At 53.5% G+C, this 17,820-nt stretch overlaps 2 protein-coding genes across 3 annotated transcripts in view; one reads left to right on the top strand and one right to left on the bottom strand.

Annotated features, from left to right (window-relative positions):
* Positions 1-17,820, bottom strand: part of LOC137378417 (uncharacterized) — a 576,275-nt gene that overhangs the window by 100,098 nt on the left and 458,357 nt on the right. The window contains exon 1 of one of the 2 annotated variants that reach the window (XM_068048743.1): positions 5,947-5,971. The exons of the other annotated variant lie outside the window; for it this stretch is intronic. The gene's annotated coding sequence lies outside the window, so the exon portion shown is untranslated. Of the gene's footprint in view, positions 1-5,946; positions 5,972-17,820 lie in introns of those variants that run through there. 2 annotated transcript variants of the gene reach the window in all.
* osgn1 (oxidative stress induced growth inhibitor 1) overlaps positions 1-17,820 on the top strand; it is a 98,461-nt gene that overhangs the window by 50,899 nt on the left and 29,742 nt on the right.

Genomic DNA, 17,820 nt, shown 5'->3' with positions numbered 1-17,820 from the left:
CTAGACCTCTGACATTAAGTGAATCCCAGTCAATGTTGGGAAAATTAAAATCTCCTATCACCACCACCCTGTTGCTCCTACAGCTTTCCATAATCTGTTTCCATATTTGTACCTCTATCTCACGCTCGCTGTTGGGAGGCCTGTAGTACAGCCCCAACATTGTTACCGCACCCTTCCTATTTCTGAGTTCTGCCCATATCGCCTCACAGCTCGTGTCCTCCATAGTGCCCTCCTTCAGCACAGCTGTGATATCCTCTTTGACCAGTAATGCAACTCCTCCACCCCTTTTACCTCCCTCTATCCCGCCTGAAGCATCGGTATCCTGGGATATTTAGTTGCCAATCATGCCCTTCCCTTAACCAAGTCTCAGTAATAGCAATAACATCATACTCCCAGGTACTAATCCAAGCCCTAAGTTCATCTGCCTTACCTACTACACTTCTTGCATTAAAACAAATACACCTCAGACCACCAGTCCCTTTGCTTTCATCATCTGCTCCCTGTTTACTCTTTCCCTTAGTCACGCTGACTTCATTATCTAGTTCCTTACAGGCTTTAGTTACTACATCCTTACTCTCTACTGACCTCATTTGGTTCCCATCCCCCTGCCGCATTAGTTTAAACCCTCCCCTTTCACGAGTGGGAACAGTTTCTCTCTATCTACTCTGTCCAGACCCGGCATAATTTTAAATATCTCTATCAAATCACCTCTCAGTCTTTTTTCTAAGGAAAACAGTCCTAACTTCTCCAATCTATCTTCATAACTGAAGTTCCTCATCCCTGGAACCATTCTCGTGAATCTTTTCTGTACTCTCTCCAATGCCCTCACGCCTTTCCTAAAGTGTGGCACCCAGAACTGGATGCAATACTCCAGCTGAGGCTGAACTAGTGTCTTATATAAGTTCAACATAACTTACTTGCTATAATAAAAGCAAAATACTGCAGATGCTGGAAATCTGAAATAAAAACAAGAAATGCTGGAAATACTCAGTAGGTCTGGAAGATATTTGCCAGTTCTGATGAAGGGTCACTGAGCTGAAACATTAACTCTGCTTCTCTCTCCACAGATACTGCCAGACCTGATGAGTATTTCCAGCATTTCTTGTTTTTATTTTATATTATGTAACTTCCTTGCTCTTGTACTCTATGTCCCTATTATTAAAGCCCAGGATACTGTTTGCTTTATTAACCACTTTCTCAACCTGTCCTGCCACCTTCAATGACTTATGCACATATACACCCAGGTCCCTCTGCTCCTGCACCCCCTTTAGAATTGTACCCTTTATTCTATATTGTCTCTCCATGTTCTTCCTACCAAAATGAATCATTTCACATTTCTCTGCATTGAATTTCATCTGTCTGCCCATTCCACCAACTTGTCTATGTCCTTTTGAAGTTCTACACTATCCTCCTCACAGTTCACAATGCTTCCAAGTTTCGTATCATCTGCAGACTTTGAAATTGTGCCCTGTACACCAAGGACTAGGTCATTAATATATATCAGGAAAAGCAAGGGTCCCAACACTGACCCCTGGAGAACTCCACTACAAACCTTCCTCCAGCCTGAAAAACATCCATTAATCACTACTGTTTGTTTCCTGTCACTCAGCCAATTCCGTATCCATGTTGTTACTGTCCCTTTTATTCCATGAGCTACAAGTTTGCTCACATGTCTGCTGTGTGACACTGTATCAAATGCCTTTTGAAAGTCCATGTACACCACATCAACAGCATTGTCCTCATCAACCCTCTCTGTTACCTCTTCAGAAAACTCCAGCAAGTTAGTTAAACATGATTTTCCCTTTGACGTCCATGCTGGCTTTCCTTAGTTAACCCCCATTTGTCCATGTGCCTATTAATTCTGTCCTGAATTATTTTTTCTAGAAGTTTCCCCACCACTGAAGTTAAACTGACTGGCCTGTAGTTGCTGGTAAAGCCTGGCTTGGGTAAAAAATTAAAACCAGACCCAGGCCCGACCTGACAACCAAAAACCCGGACCCGAGCCAACTGGACCCAGGCCCCGAGTCCTTTAATTTTTTTAAATGCCCAACCCGACCTGAAAATAACAAACATATTAATACAACAGAAAAAAACGTAGATTAAACGAAAACAATGCAATACAAAACAGTACAGGCCAGCCTGACCCGAACCCGAATGCTGGATGCTGAATACAGACCCGACCCGAAACTGACACATGTAGTTGGGTTTGGTCGGGTTCGGGTCGGGTAGCCAGGCTTTAGTTGCTGGGCTTATCTTTACGCCTTTTTTGAACAAGGGTGTAACGTTTGCAATTCGCCAGTCCTTTGGCACTGCCCCCGAGTCGAAGGAAGACTGAAAGATTATGGCAGTGCTTCTGCGATTTCCACCCTCACTTCCCTCAGTATCCTTGGATGCATCTCATCCGGTCCGGGTGCTTTATCTAATACTTCCTCATCATCAAGTTTAAATCCTTCTAGTGTCTGAATTATCTTCCCTTTCACTGTGGCCTGGGTTGCATCTTCTTCCTTGGTAAAGAGAGATGCAAAGTATTTATTTAGCACCTCAGCTATTCCCCCTGCCTCCATGTGTAAATCCCCCTTTTTGGTCCCTAATCAGCCCGACTCCTCCTTTTACCACTTTTTCACTATTTATATGTCTATAGAAGACTTTGGGATTCCCTTTAATGTTAGCTGCCAGTCTCTTTTCATTCTCCCTCTTTGCTTCTCTTATTTGCTTTTTCAATTTCCCTCTGATCCTTCTATATTCAGCCTGGTTCTCAGTTGTATTATCCACCTGACATCTGTCATAAGCACACTTTTTCTTCATCTTAATCTCTGTCTTTTGTCATCCAGGGAGCTCCGGATTTGTTTGCCCTATCTTTCCCTTTTGAGGGAATGTATCTTGACTGTGCCCCAACTGTCTCTTCTTTGAAGGTTGAACTACTGTTTTTCGTTCCAAACTTTGATTCCAATTTATTCGGCCCAGATCTATTCTTATCCCATTGCAATTGGCGCTCCCCCAGTTAATTATTCTTACTCTAGATTGTTCTTTGTCCTTTTCCATAGCCAACCTAAACCTTATGATACAATGATCACTATCCCCTAAATGCTCTGCTGCTGATACTTGATCCACTTGGCCCACCTCATTCCCAAGAACCAGGTCTAGCAGTGCCTCCTTTCTCATTGGACCAGCAACATACTGTTGTAGAAAATTTTCCTGAACACACTCTAGGAACTCTTGCCCCTCACTGCCCTTTACACTACTATTATTGCAGTGTATGTTTGGATAATTAAAGTCCCCCATTATAACTACCGTATAATTTTTGCACCTCTCTGTAATTTCCTTGCAAATCTGTTCCTCCATGCCCTTCCCAATAGCTGGTGGCCTATGGACAACACCGAGCAATGTAACTGCACCTTTTTTGTTCCTTAGCTCTAGCCAAATTGATTCTGTCCTTGACCCCTCTGGGACATCCTTTTTCTCCGGCACTGCAATGCTCTCCTTAATCAATACTGACAACCCTCCCCCTTTTTTCTCTTTCCTATCTTTCCTGAACACCTTGTATCCAGGAATATTGAACACCCAATCCTGCCCTCCTTTGAGCCAGGTCTCTGTTATAGCCACAACATCATATTTCCACATGGCAATCTGCACCTGTACCTCACCATCTTATTAACCACACTCTGTGCATTCACATACATGCACATTAACCCTGATTCAGTGTTTATTACTTTCTCCCTTACTCTGACCCCACCTAATAACTTACTATTCTCTACTCTAGTGCTATCTATATCCCCCAGTATTCTGTGCACCTTGGTATTCCTCTCTGATATTTTCTCCTGGTTCCCACACCCCTGACAAATTACCAGCTTTGCTTCCCTCCAATCTGAGCTGAACTAACCCTACAAGGTTAGTTTAAACCCTCTCCAACAGCACGAGCAAAACGTCCCGCAAGGAACTCCGTCCCGGCTCTGATCAGCTGCAACCCATCCGGCCTGTACAGGTCCTATCTCCCCCAGAGCCAGTCCCAATGTCCCAAGAATCAAAAGCCCTCCCTCCTGCACCATCTTTCCAGCCACGCATTCACCACCAGATCTGAGGGAGGTCCTTAGTACGTTAATGTAGGTGATTCCCGGTCATTTTAAATATTGGAAGCTCAGTCTCAGGTCTTTAGTTTAATTGAAGTGCAGCTTTGAGAGGCACACTTAATAGGCAAGCAGAGTTTTTTTTAATGTTAATGTGTTGAGGGTCAGGATTTGGAGCAGCTTAGTGTGAGAGTGTCTACGGGCTTGATGTGCTAAATATAAAATAATAGAAGGTGAACTCTGAGATTCAAATCACTCATGAGGGGAGGAAGTCCACCTTGAATTATTTTCTCAAGTCATTCTTGTCCTTTCCTCTGCAATTCATGTTCAACACTGGATTTCTTCCAGAAATTGATCTGTTTTGGATATGCCTCAATACAGCAAATGGGTGATTCCATTAATCAATTCTCATTGACTCAAATCTATAGATATCTGGTTTGTGGTAACACTGTCTGGCCAGTCACATGAGCCTATGTTGGAATATCCGTCTGTGCTCGTTAGTGTAAGCTCTGAGAATAGTCAAGATTGCATTCTGATCAGTTTTCAGAAGACTGTTTGAATCCCATCTGAAAGCACCTGTAGCATTCATTGATTGAATGAACGGTCAGAGAATGGTGTTTCTCAGCATGTACCATATTTGGTAGAAAAGCAAAATTCCTGAGCCCTTCTGTAACTCTTTGTTCGCTGCAACAGGACACTGAATAATCAGAACATTGCCACCTTCAGGAGCACAACCAGCTTCAGGGAGGAATGCTGGCCCGGAGACTCCATGTTCTTCCAATGGCATCATCATTTCCTCTGCATCCATCTGAACGAACCAACACATCTCAGGCTTGACGTCTAATCTGAAGGATGACACCTCCGAAAGTGCGGCACTCCCTCGGTACTGACCCTCCGGCAGTGCGGTGCTCCCTCAGTACTGACCCTCCGGCAGTGCGGTGCTCCCTCAGTACTGACCCTCCGGCAGTGCGGTGCTCCCTCAGGACTGACCCTCCGGCAGTGCGGTGCTCCCTCAGTACTGACCCTCCGGCAGTGCGGTGCTCCCTCAGTACTGACCCTCCGGCAGTGCGGTGCTCCCTCGGTACTGACCCTCCGGCAGTGCGGTGCTCCCTCGGTACTGACCCTCCGAAAGTGCGGCACTCCCTCGGTACTGACCCTCCGGCAGTGTGGTGCTCCCTCAGTACTGACCCTCCGGCAGTGCGGTGCTCCCTCGGTACTGACCCTCCGGCAGTGCGGTGCTCTCTCGGTACTGACCCTCCGGCAGTGCGGCGCTCTCTCGGTACTGACCCTCCGGCAGTGCGGCGCTCCCTCGGTACTGACCCTCCGGCAGTGCAGTGCTCCCTCGGTACTGACCCTCCGGCAGTGCGGTGCTCCATCGGTACTGACCCTCCGGCAGTGCGGTGCTCCATCGGTACTGACCCTCCGACAGTGCGGCGCTCCCTCGGTACTGACCCTCCGGCAGTGCGGCGCTCCCTCGGTACTGACCCTCCGGCAGTGCGGTGCTCCCTTCGGTACTGACCCTCCGACAGTGCGGCACTCCCTCAGTACTGACCCTCCGAAGGTGCGGCCCTCCCTCGGTACTGCCCCTCCGACAGTGCAGCACTCCCTCGGTACTGCCCCTCCGACAGTGCAGCACTCCCTCGGTACTGCCCCTCCGACAGTGCGGCGCTCCCTCGGTACTGCCCCTCCGAATGTGCAGCACTCCCTCTGTACTGACCCTCCGACAGTGCGGTACTCCCTCAGTACTGACCCTCCGGCAGTGCGGCGCTCCCTCGGTACTGCCCCTCCGACAGTGCAGCGCTCCCTCAGTACTGACCCTCCGGCAGTGCGGCGCTCCCTCGGTACTGCCCCTCCGACAGTGCAGCGCTCCCTCGGTATTGACCCTCCGACAGTGCGGCACTCCCTCGGTACTGACCCTCCGATAGTGCAGCACTCCCTCAGTACTGACCCTCCAAAGGTGCGGCGCTCCCTCGGTACTGCCCCTCCGACAGTGCAGCGCTCCCTCGGTACTGCCCCTCCGACATTGCAGCACTCCCTCGGTACTGACCCTCCGACAGTGCAGCACTCCCTCAGTACTGACCCTCCGGCAGTGCGGCGCTCCCTCGGTACTGCCCCTCCGACACTGCAGCGCTCCCTCGGTACTGACCCTCCGACAGTGCGGCACTCCTTCAGTACTGACCCTCCGACAGTGCAGCGCTCCCTTGGTACTGCCCCTCCGAAAGTGCAGCACTCCCTCGGTACTGACCCTCCGACAGTGCGGCATTCCCTCAGTACTGACCCTCCAGCAGTGCGGCGCTCCCTCGGTATGCCCCTCCGACAGTGCAGCGCTCCCTCAGTACTGACTCTCCGGCAGTGCGGCGCTCCCTCGGTACTGCCCCTCCGACAGTGCAACGCTCCCTCAGTACTGACCCTCCGACAGTGCGGCGCTCCCTCAGTACTGACCCTCCGACAGTACAGCACTCCCTCAGTACTGACCCTCCGACAGTGCAGCACTCCCTCAGTACTGACCCTCCGACAGTGCAGCGCTCCCTCAGTACTGACTCTCCGGCAGTGCGGCGCTCCCTCGGTACTGCCCCTCCGACAGTGCAACGCTCCCTCAGTACTGACCCTCCGACAGTACAGCACTCCCTCAGTACTGACCCTCCGACAGTGCAGCACTCCCTCAGTACTGACCCTCCGACAGTGCAGCGCTCCCTCAGTACTGACTCTCCGGCAGTGCGGCGCTCCCTCGGTACTGCCCCTCCGACAGTGCAGCACTCCCTCAGTACTGACCCTCCGACAGTGCAGCGCTCCCTCAGTACTGACCCTCCGGCAGTGCGGCGCTCCCTAGGTACTGCCGCTCCGACAGTGCAGCGCTCCCTCGGTACTGACCCTCCGACAGTGCGGCACTCCCTCAGTACTGACCCTCTGACAGTGCGGTGCTCCCTCGGTACTGCCCCTCCGACAGTGCGGCACTCCCTCAGTACTGACCCTCCGATGGTGCGGCGCTCCCTCGGTACTGCCCCTCTGACCGTGCAGCGCTCCCTCGGTACTGCCCCTCCGGCAGTGCGGCGCTCCCTCGGTACTGCCCCTCCGGCAGTGCAGCACTCCCTCGGTACTGACCCTCCGACAGTGCGGCACTCCCTCAGTACTGACCCTCCGGCAGTGCGGCGCTCCCTCGGTACTGCCCCTCCGACAGTGCAGCGCTCCCTCAGTACTGACTCTCCGGCAGTGCGGCGCTCCCTCGGTACTGCCCCTCCGACAGTGCGGCACTCCCTCAGTACTGACCCTCCGATGGTGCGGCGCTCCCTCGGTACTGCCCCTCTGACCGTGCAGCGCTCCCTCGGTACTGCCCCTCCGGCAGTGCGGCGCTCCCTCGGTACTGCCCCTCCGGCAGTGCAGCACTCCCTCGGTACTGACCCTCTGACAGTGAGGCGCTCCCTCAGTACTGACCCTCCGGCAGAGCGGCGCTCCCTCGGTACTGCCCCTTCGACAGTGCAGCGCTCCCTCGGTACTGACCCTCCGACAGTGCGGCGCTCCCTCGGTACTGCCCCTCCGACAGTGCGGCGCTCCCTCGGTACTGACCCTCCAACAGTGCGGCACTCCCTCAGTACTGACCCTCCGACGGTGCGGCGCTCCCTCGGTACTGCATCTCCGACAGTGCAGCGCTCCCTCGGTACTGCACCTCCGACAGTGCAGTGCTCCCTCGGTACTGCACCTCTGACAGTGAGGCACTCCCTCAGTACTGACCCTCCGGCAGAGCGGCGCTCCCTCGGTACTGCCCCTTCGACAATGCAGCGCTCCCTCGGTACTGACCCTCCGACAGTGCGGCGCTCCCTCGGTACTGCCCCTCCGACAGTGCGGCGCTCCCTCGGTACTGACCCTCCGACAGTGCGGCACTCCCTCAGTACTGACCCTCCGACGGTGCGGCGCTCCCTCGGTACTGCACCTCCGACAGTGCAGCGCTCCCTCCGTACTGCACCTCCGACAGTGCGGCACTCCCTCAGTACTGACCCTCCGACGGTGCGGCGCTCCCTCGGTACTGACCCTCCAACAGTGCAGCACTCCCTCAGTACTGACCCTCCGACAGTGCGGCGCTCCCTCGGTACTGCCGCTCCGACAGTGTGGCGCTCCCTCTGTACTGACCTTCTTACAGTGCGGCACTCCCTCAGTACTGACCCTCCGACAGTGCAGCACTCCCTCGGTACTGCCCCTCCCACAGTGTAGCACTCCCTTAGTTCTGACCCTCCGACAGTGCGGCACTCCCTCATTACTGACCCTCCGACAGTGCAGCACTCCCTCGGTACTGCCCCTCCCACAGTGCGGCGCTCCCTCGGTACTGCCCCTCCCACAGTGCGGCGCTCCCTCGGTACTGACCCTCCGACAGTGCGGCGCTCCCTCAGTACTGACCCTCCGACAGTGCGGCGCTCCCTCAGTACTGACCCTCCGACAGTGCAGCACTCCCTCAGTACTGACCCTCCGACAGTGCGGCGCTCCCTCAGTTCTGACCCTCCGACAGTGCGGCGCTCCCTCAGTACTGACCCTCCGACAGTGCGGCGCTCCCTCAGTTCTGACCCTCCGACAGTGCGGCGCTCCCTCAGTACTGACCCTCCGACAGTGCGGCGCTCCCTCAGTACTGACCCTCCGACAGTGCGGCGCTCCCTCAGTACTGACCCTCCGACAGTGCGGCGCTCCCTCAGTTCTGACCCTCCGACAGTGCGGCGCTCCCTCAGTACTGACCCTCCGACAGTGCGGCGCTCCCTCAGTACTGACCCTCCGACAGTGTGGCGCTCCCTCTGTACTGACCCTCCGACAGTGCAGCACTCCCTCGGTACTGCCCCTACCACAGTGTAGCACTCCCTTAGTTCTGACCCTCCAACAGTGCGGCACTCCCTCAGTACTGACCCTCCGACAGTGCGGCGCTCCCTCGGTACTGCCCCTCCCACAGTGCGGCGCTCCCTCGGTACTGCCCCTCCGACAGTGCGGCGCTCCCTCGGTACTGACCCTCCGACAGTGCGGCACTCCCTCAGTACTGATCCTCCGACAGTGCGGCGCTCCCTCAGTACTGACCCTCCGACAGTGCAGCACTCCCTCAGTACTGACCCTCCGACAGTGCGGCGCTCCCTCAGTACTGACCCTCCGACAGTGCGGCGCTCCCTCAGTACTGACCCTCCGACAGTGCAGCACTCCCTCAGTACTGACCCTCCGACAGTGCGGCGCTCCCTCAGTACTGACCTTCCGACAGTGCGGCACTCCCTCAGTACTGACCCTCCGACAGTGCAGCACTCCCTCGGTACTGCCCCTCCCACAGTGTAGCACTCCCTTTGTTCTGACCCTCCGACAGTGCGGCACTCCCTCGGTACTGCCCCTCCGACAGTGCGGCGCTCCCTCGGTACTGCCCCTCCGACAGTGCTGCGCTCCCTCGGTACTGACCCTCCGACAGTGCGGCACTCCCTCAGTACTGACCCTCCGACAGTGCGGCGCTCCCTCAGTACTGACCCTCCGACAGTGCAGCACTCCCTCAGTACTGACCCTCCGACAGTGCGGCACTCCCTCAGTACTGACCCTCCGACAGTGCAGCACTCCCTCGGTACTGCCCCTCCCACAGTGCGGCGCTCCCTCGGTACTGCCCCTCCCACAGTGCGGCGCTCCCTCGGTACTGACCCTCCGACAGTGCGGCGCTCCCTCAGTACTGACCCTCCGACAGTGCGGCGCTCCCTCAGTACCGACCCTCCGACAGTGCAGCACTCCCTCAGTACTGACCCTCCGACAGTGCGGCGTTCCCTCAGTTCTGACCCTCCGACAGTGCGGCGCTCCCTCAGTACTGACCCTCCGACAGTGCGGCGCTCCCTCAGTACTGACCTTCCGACAGTGCGGCACTCCCTCAGTACTGACCCTCCGACAGTGCGGCGCTCCCTCAGTACTGACCCTCCGACAGTGCAGCACTCCCTCAGTACTGACCCTCCGACAGTGCGGCACTCCCTCAGTACTGACCCTCCGACAGTGCAGCACTCCCTCGGTACTGCCCCTCCCACAGTGCGGCGCTCCCTCGGTACTGCCCCTCCCACAGTGCGGCGCTCCCTCGGTACTGACCCTCCGACAGTGCGGCGCTCCCTCAGTACTGACCCTCCGACAGTGCGGCGCTCCCTCAGTACCGACCCTCCGACAGTGCAGCACTCCCTCAGTACTGACCCTCCGACAGTGCGGCGTTCCCTCAGTTCTGACCCTCCGACAGTGCGGCGCTCCCTCAGTACTGACCCTCCGACAGTGCGGCGCTCCCTCAGTACTGACCCTCCGACAGTGCGGCGCTCCCTCAGTACTGACCCTCCGGCAGTGCGGCGCTCCCTAGGTACTGCCTCTCCGACAGTGCAGCGCTCCCTCGGTACTGACCCTCCGACAGTGCGGCACTCCCTCAGTACTGACCCTCTGACAGTGCGGTGCTCCCTCGGTACTGCCCCTCCGACAGTGCGGCACTCCCTCAGTACTGACCCTCCGATGGTGCGGCGCTCCCTCGGTACTGCCCCTCTGACAGTGCAGCGCTCCCTCAGTACTGCCCCTCCGGCAGTGCGGCGCTCCCTCGGTACTGCCCCTCCGGCAGTGCAGCACTCCCTCGGTACTGACCCTCCGACAGTGCGGCACTCCCTCAGTACTGACCCTCCGGCAGTGCGGCGCTCCCTCGGTACTGCCCCTCCGACAGTGCAGCGCTCCCTCAGTACTGACTCTCCGGCAGTGCGGCGCTCCCTCGGTACTGCCCCTCCGACAGTGCAGCGCTCCCTCAGTACTGACCCTCCGGCAGAGCGGCGCTCCCTCGGTACTGCCCCTTCGACAGTGCAGCGCTCCCTCGGTACTGACCCTCCGACAGTGCGGCGCTCCCTCGGTACTGCCCCTCCGACAGTGCGGCGCTCCCTCGGTACTGACCCTCCAACAGTGCGGCACTCCCTCAGTACTGACCCTCCGACGGTGCGGCGCTCCCTCGGTACTGCACCTCCGACAGTGCAGCGCTCCCTCGGTACTGCACCTCCGACAGTGCAGTGCTCCCTCGGTACTGCACCTCTGACAGTGAGGCACTCCCTCAGTACTGACCCTCCGACAGTGCAGCACTCCCTCGGTACTGCCCCTACCACAGTGTAGCACTCCCTTAGTTCTGACCCTCCAACAGTGCGGCACTCCCTCAGTACTGACCCTCCGACAGTGCGGCGCTCCCTCGGTACTGCCCCTCCCACAGTGCGGCGCTCCCTCGGTACTGCCCCTCCGACAGTGCGGCGCTCCCTCGGTACTGACCCTCCGACAGTGCGGCACTCCCTCAGTACTGACCCTCCGACAGTGCGGCGCTCCCTCAGTACTGACCCTCCGACAGTGCAGCACTCCCTCAGTACTGACCCTCCGACAGTGCGGCGCTCCCTCAGTACTGACCCTCCGACAGTGCGGCGCTCCCTTAGTACTGACCCTCCGACAGTGCAGCACTCCCTCAGTACTGATCCTCCGACAGTGCGGCGCTCCCTCAGTACTGACCTTCCGACAGTGCGGCACTCCCTCAGTACTGACCCTCCGACAGTGCAGCACTCCCTCGGTACTGCCCCTCCCACAGTGTAGCACTCCCTTTGTTCTGACCCTCCGACAGTGCGGCACTCCCTCGGTACTGCCCCTCCGACAGTGCGGCGCTCCCTCGGTACTGCCCCTCCGACAGTGCTGCGCTCCCTCGGTACTGACCCTCCGACAGTGCGGCACTCCCTCAGTACTGACCCTCCGACAGTGCGGCGCTCCCTCAGTACTGACCCTCCGACAGTGCGGCGCTCCCTCAGTACTGACCCTCCGACAGTGCGGCGCTCCCTCAGTACTGACCCTCCGACAGTGCGGCGCTCCCTCAGTACTGACCTTCCGACAGTGCAGCACTCCCTCAGTACTGACCCTCCGACAGTGCGGCGCTCCCTCAGTACTGACCCTCCGACAGTGCGGCGCTCCCTCAGTACTGACCCTCCGACAGTGCGGCGCTCCCTCAGTACTGACCCTCCGACAGTGCAGCACTCCCTCAGTACTGACCCTCCGACAGTGCAGCGCTCCCTCAGTACTTCCCCTCCGACAGTGCAGCACTCCCTCAGTAATGGCCCTTTGACAGTGCAGCACTCCCTCAGTACTGACCCTCCGACAGTGCGGCCTCCTCTCACTCCTGTTCATCTCGCCTATCACCATATCCTTCTATGCTTTTCTCCCTCATGTCCTTATCGAGCTTCTCCTTAAATGTTTCGATACTATTCACCTCAACCACTCCCTGTGGTAACGAGTTCCACATTCTCACCACTCTCTGGGTAAAGAGGTTTCTCCTGAATTCCCGATTGGATTTATCAGGGATTATCTTATATTTATGGACTCTAGCTCTTGGTCACCTAAAAGTGGAAACATCTTTCCTTTGATGACCTTGTTAAACCCTTCCCTCAATCAGATCACTCATCAGCCTTCTCTTTTCTTGAGAAGGAGCCCAGTCTGCTCAATCTTTCCTGATAGCTTTAACCTCTTGGTTCCGTATCATTCCAGTAAATCTCTTTTGCACCTTCTCTGATGCCCTGATATTTTTATAATATGGAGACCAGAACCTTGTTCAGTGGCCTGTGGAATTGAAGGCAGATTATTGATCTGATTGGGAAATTGCCCATCTTTCTTGCAACTCCATGTTTGGATTCCTGCCAACAGGTTTCCACCACTGCCTCAGACCCCAGGAATATGTTTTTCATGGGTTAGTGCAGGCAATGTGCATTCATGGATAAAGTCAAGATGGACCTTGCTTCACATTGTCGACTGCAGTGTTGTCGTGGGTCTGTTCCTGGACTAGTAAACCATCGTGGCTATTATAATTGATGATGAGTTTAAATCCCTGATTTAATCCAAGCAAATTGAGAATTTGAATTCAGATTTTGAAAAAGCTGGTCTGTGTAAGAGTTGGATGTTGTAAAAACCCATCTGGTTTCACTAATGTCCTTTAGGGAAAGAAATCTGCTGTCCTTACCTAGTCTGGCCGACATGTGACTCCAAACCCACAGCAATGTGGTTGACTCTTAACCGCCCTCTGAAATGGTCCAGCAAACCACTCAGTTGCACAGGGATGAGCAATAAATGCTAACCCTGCCAGTGACGCTCACGTCCCAAGAATGAATATAAAAATTCATCCCTTATTTGCCTCCCTTGCGTTCCTGGTCATATTGTGTATCTGATAGTTCGTACAAACTGTACACGGAGCTATGTGCATTATCAAGTGTTGCATAAACACTGCATTGTTTGGAATCCATCTCTAAAGGGACATGGTTCTCCGTACAATTGGGCACGGCTACATTGGGAACTTAGCTCAGCAAACTGGAATGTTTGTGAATCGGGAACATCGAACCTTTTTCCTTTTTTTCCAGCTCATCTCTGGAAATAAACAGTTCAACATTTTCCTTTTTAAGCTACTTAGTGTCACTTGGTGAGTTGGAACTGGTTAGTGCGTCTTTAAGACGAAACACTAGATGATTGAGTCAGAGTGTTCAGGCACAGCTGCTAGAGTCAATCATCCTTCTCAGCTACTCAGCAGAGTCTGTCGTGTGTTCTGCCCACATTATCAGGTAGGGGATTAAGATCGAATTGTCAATTGGCCTGTGCAGCATTCAGCTGCTGTCCCATGAAAAGCAAAGCGTAAATGGCTTTGTGGTTTCAGGGAATGTCTAATGTGATACTACAGCTGGGGATCTGCTGAAGGCAAAGCATAGACTATGTTGGGGATGAATATAAGCAAAGCTACCCGAGGGAGCTGTGACGGAATCAGATTCCCCCAAGGCTGATTTGGCACCATCAGCCCCCGATATTACTTACAATTGACTTTGATGTGAACATGGTTCTGGTGTAAAATGGGTGGGAGAGGTTAACGGACCAGATATCCTGTTCAGAGCCAAGAAGCTGCTTGGTGAGAAATTAGAAACTACAGGAGAAAACAGATTTAGGGAGTCCGGGCACACACATCACCAGGCAGACCCTCTGGGCTGTACTGCGGGGATGCTGCACTGTCGGAGGGGTCACTACTGAGGGAGCACTGCACTGTCGGAGGGTCAGTACTGAGGGGACGCTGCACTGTCGAAGCGTCAGTACTGAGGGAGGGCTGGAGGGTCAGTTCTGAGGGAGGGCTGCACTGTCAGAGGGTCAGTTCTGAGGGAGGGCTGCACTGTCAGAGGGTCAGTACTGAGGGAGGGCTGCACTGTCGGAGGGCCGGTGCTGAGGAAGGGCTGCACTGTCGGAGGGTCAGTACTGAGGGAGTGCTGCACTGTCGGAGGGTCAGTACTGAGGGAGTGCCGCACTGTCGGAGGGTCAGTACTGAGGGAGTGCCGCACTGTCGGAGGGTCAGTACTGAGGGAGTGCTGCACTGTCGGAGGGTTCGTTCTGAGGGAGCGTAGAAAAAAAACTGCCAAAGAGGCTTCCTTTCTGATATATTAAACAAAGGCCCCGTCTGCCCTCTCAGGTGGGTGTAAAAGAATCCGTGGCACTATCTGAAGAATAGCTATTTGTGGAATCTTGCTGTCTGCAAATTGGCCGACGCATTTCCTCTGTGACTACATTTCAAAGTAGTTCATTGGCTGTGAAACACTTGGGACATTCTGAGATCATGAAAGGCGCTATATAAAGGCAAGTCTTTCTGCGATTTCAGTTGCTGATTTTGATGAGAATTCCGAAAGATAATAAAAATATTGATCCCATTATATCTTCTAATTAATATTACAAGTAAGCACATGTTCCAGCAGCAGGTGCTCAGTGTCCACGATGGCTTAAAATACCTGAGGTGCAGTCATGGTTCATTAAACCATCAGCACAGTTGCTGCAGGAACAATAATACCTGAAAATTAGTGATGTATAATTTTGTTTTCTCTCCTGTCTGATTGTGGTGTGATGCGGCTCTGATACACTCCCATGGCTCCCGGAGTTTTATGCCGAGCTGCAGCATGAGCATACACACGAACATGTGAATTAGGAGCAGGAGTAGGCCACTCGGCCCCTCGAGCCTGCTCCACCATCAATAGGATCACGGCTGATCTGATTGTAACCTCAACTCCACATTCCCGCCTGCCCCCGATAACCTTTCACCCCCTTGCTTATCAAAAATCTATCTACCTCTGTCTTAAAAATATTCAAAGATTCTGCTTCCACTGCCTTTTTAGAATTAGAATTAGAACATTACAGCGCAGTACAGGCCCTTCGGCCCTCGATGTTGCGCCGACCTGTGAAACCATCTGACCTACACTATTCCATTTTCATCCATATGTCTATCCAATGACCACTTAAATGCCCTTAAAGTTGGCGAGTCTACTACTGCTGCAGGCAGGGCGTTCCACGCCCCTACTACTCTCTGAGTAAAGTAACTACCTCTGACATCTGTCCTATATCTATCACCCCTCAACTTAAAGCTATGTCCCCTCGTGTTTGCCATCACCATCCGAGGAAAAAGACTCTCACTATCCACCCTATCTAACCCTCTGATTATCTTATATGTCTCTATTAAGTCACCTCTCCTCCGCCTTCTCTCCAACGAAAACAACCTCAAGTCCCTTAGCCTTTCCTCGTAAGACCTTCCCTCCATACCAGGCAACATCCTAGTAAATCTCCTCTGCACCCTTTCCATAGGGAATCAGAGGAGATAGGGGAAGTGTTAAATGAATATTTTGCGTCAGTATTTACAGTAGAGAAAGAAAATGTTGTCGAGGAGAATACTGAGATTCAGGCTACTAGGCTTGACGGGATTAAGGTTCACAAGGAGGAGGTGTTATCAATTTTGGAAAGTGTGAAAATAGATAAGTCCCCTGGGCCAGATGGGATTTATCCTAGGATTCTCTGGGAAGCTAGGGAGGAGATTGCAGAGACTTTGTCCTTGATCTTTATGTCGTCATTGTCGACAGGAATAGTGCCGGAAGACTGGAGGATAGCAAATGTTGTCCCCTTGTTCAAGAAGGGGAGTAGAGACAGCCCTGGTAATTATAGACCTGTGAGCCTTACTTCGGTTGTGGGTAAAATGTTGGAAAAGGTTATAAGAGACAGGATTTATAATCATCTTGAAAAGAATAAGTTCATTAGCGATAGTCAGCACGGTTTTGTGACGGGTAGGTCGTGCCTCACAAACCTTATTGAGTTTTTCGAGAAGGTGACCAAACAGGTGGATGAGGGTAAAGCAGTGGATGTGGTGTATATGGATTTCAGTAAGGCGTTTGATAAGGTTCCCCATGGTAGGCTATTGCAGAAAATACGGAAGTATGGGGTTGAAGGTGATTTAGAGCTTTGGATCAGAAATTGGCTAGCTGAAAGAAGACAGAGGGTGGTGGTTGATGGCAAATGTTCATCCTGGAGTTTAGTTACTAGTGGTGTACCGCAAGGATCTGTTTTGGGGCCACTGCTGTTTGTCATTTTTATAAATGACCTGGAAGAGGGTGTAGAAGGGTGGGTTAGTAAATTTGCGGATGACACGAAGGTCGGTGGAGTTGTGGATAGTGCCGAAGGATGTTGTGGGGTACAGAGGGACATAGATAGGCTGCAGAGCTGGGCTGAGAGATGGCAAATGGAGTTTAATGCGGAAAAGTGCGAGGTGATTCACTTTGGAAGGAGTAACAGGAATGCAGAGTACTGGGCTAATGGGAAGATTCTTGGTAGTGTAGATGAACAGAGAGATCTTGGTGTCCAGGTGCATAAATCCCTGAAGGTTGCTACCCAGGTTAATAGGGCTGTTAAGAAGGCATATGGTGTGTTAGCTTTTATTAGTAGGGGGGTCGAGTTTCGGAGCCACGATGTCATGCTGCAGCTGTACAAAACTCTAGTGAGACCGCACCTGGAGTATTGCGTGCAGTTCTGGTCACCGCATTATAAGAAAGATGTGGAAGCTATGGAAAGGGTGCAGAGGAGATTAACTAGGATGTTGCCTGGTATTGAGGGAAGGTCTTACGAGGAAAGGCTGAGGGACTTGAGGTTGTTTTCGTTGGAGAGAAAGAGGAGGAGAGGTGACTTAATAGAGACATATAAGATAATCAGAGGGTTGGATAGGGTGGATAGTGAGAGTCTTTTTCCTCGGATGGTGATGGCAAACACGAGGGGACATAGCTTTAAGTTGAGGGGTGATAGATATAGGACAGATGTGAGAGGTAGTTTCTTTACTCAGAGAGTAGTAGAGGCGTGGAACGCCCTGCCTGCAACAGTAGTAGACTCGCCAACTTTAAGGGCATTTAAGTGGTCATTGGATAGACATATGGATGAAAATGGAATAATGTCGGTCAGATGGTTTCACAGGTCGGCGCAATATCGAGGGCCGAAGGGCCTGTACTGCGCTGTAATGTTCTAATTCTAATTCTAATAGCTTCCACATCCTTCCTATAATGCGGTGACCAGAACTGCACGCAATACTCCAGGTGCGGTCTCACCAGAGTTTTGTACAGCTGCAGCATGACCTCGTGGCTCCGAAACTCGATCCCCCTACTAATAAAAGCTAACACACCTTATGCCTTCTTAACAGCCCTATTAACCTGGGTAGCAACCTTCAGGGATTTATGCACCTGGACACCAAGATCTCTCTGTTCATCTACACTACCAAGAATCTTCCCATTAGCCCAGTACTCTGCATTCCTGTTACTCCTTCCAAAGTGAATCACCTCGCACTTTTCCGCATTAAACTCCATTTGCCATCTCTCAGCCCAGCTCTGCAGCCTATCTATGTCCCTCTGGATCCCAAAACATCCTTCGGCACTATCCACAACTCCACCGACCTTAGTGTCATCCGCAAATT

This window comes from Heterodontus francisci, chromosome 16 (assembly GCF_036365525.1).
Source record: "Heterodontus francisci isolate sHetFra1 chromosome 16, sHetFra1.hap1, whole genome shotgun sequence".
In the NCBI taxonomy this organism is placed as follows: domain Eukaryota; kingdom Metazoa; phylum Chordata; class Chondrichthyes; order Heterodontiformes; family Heterodontidae; genus Heterodontus; species Heterodontus francisci.
The sequence above is the reverse complement of the archived record's forward strand: the minus strand, read 5'-3'. Positions and strand labels throughout refer to the sequence as shown.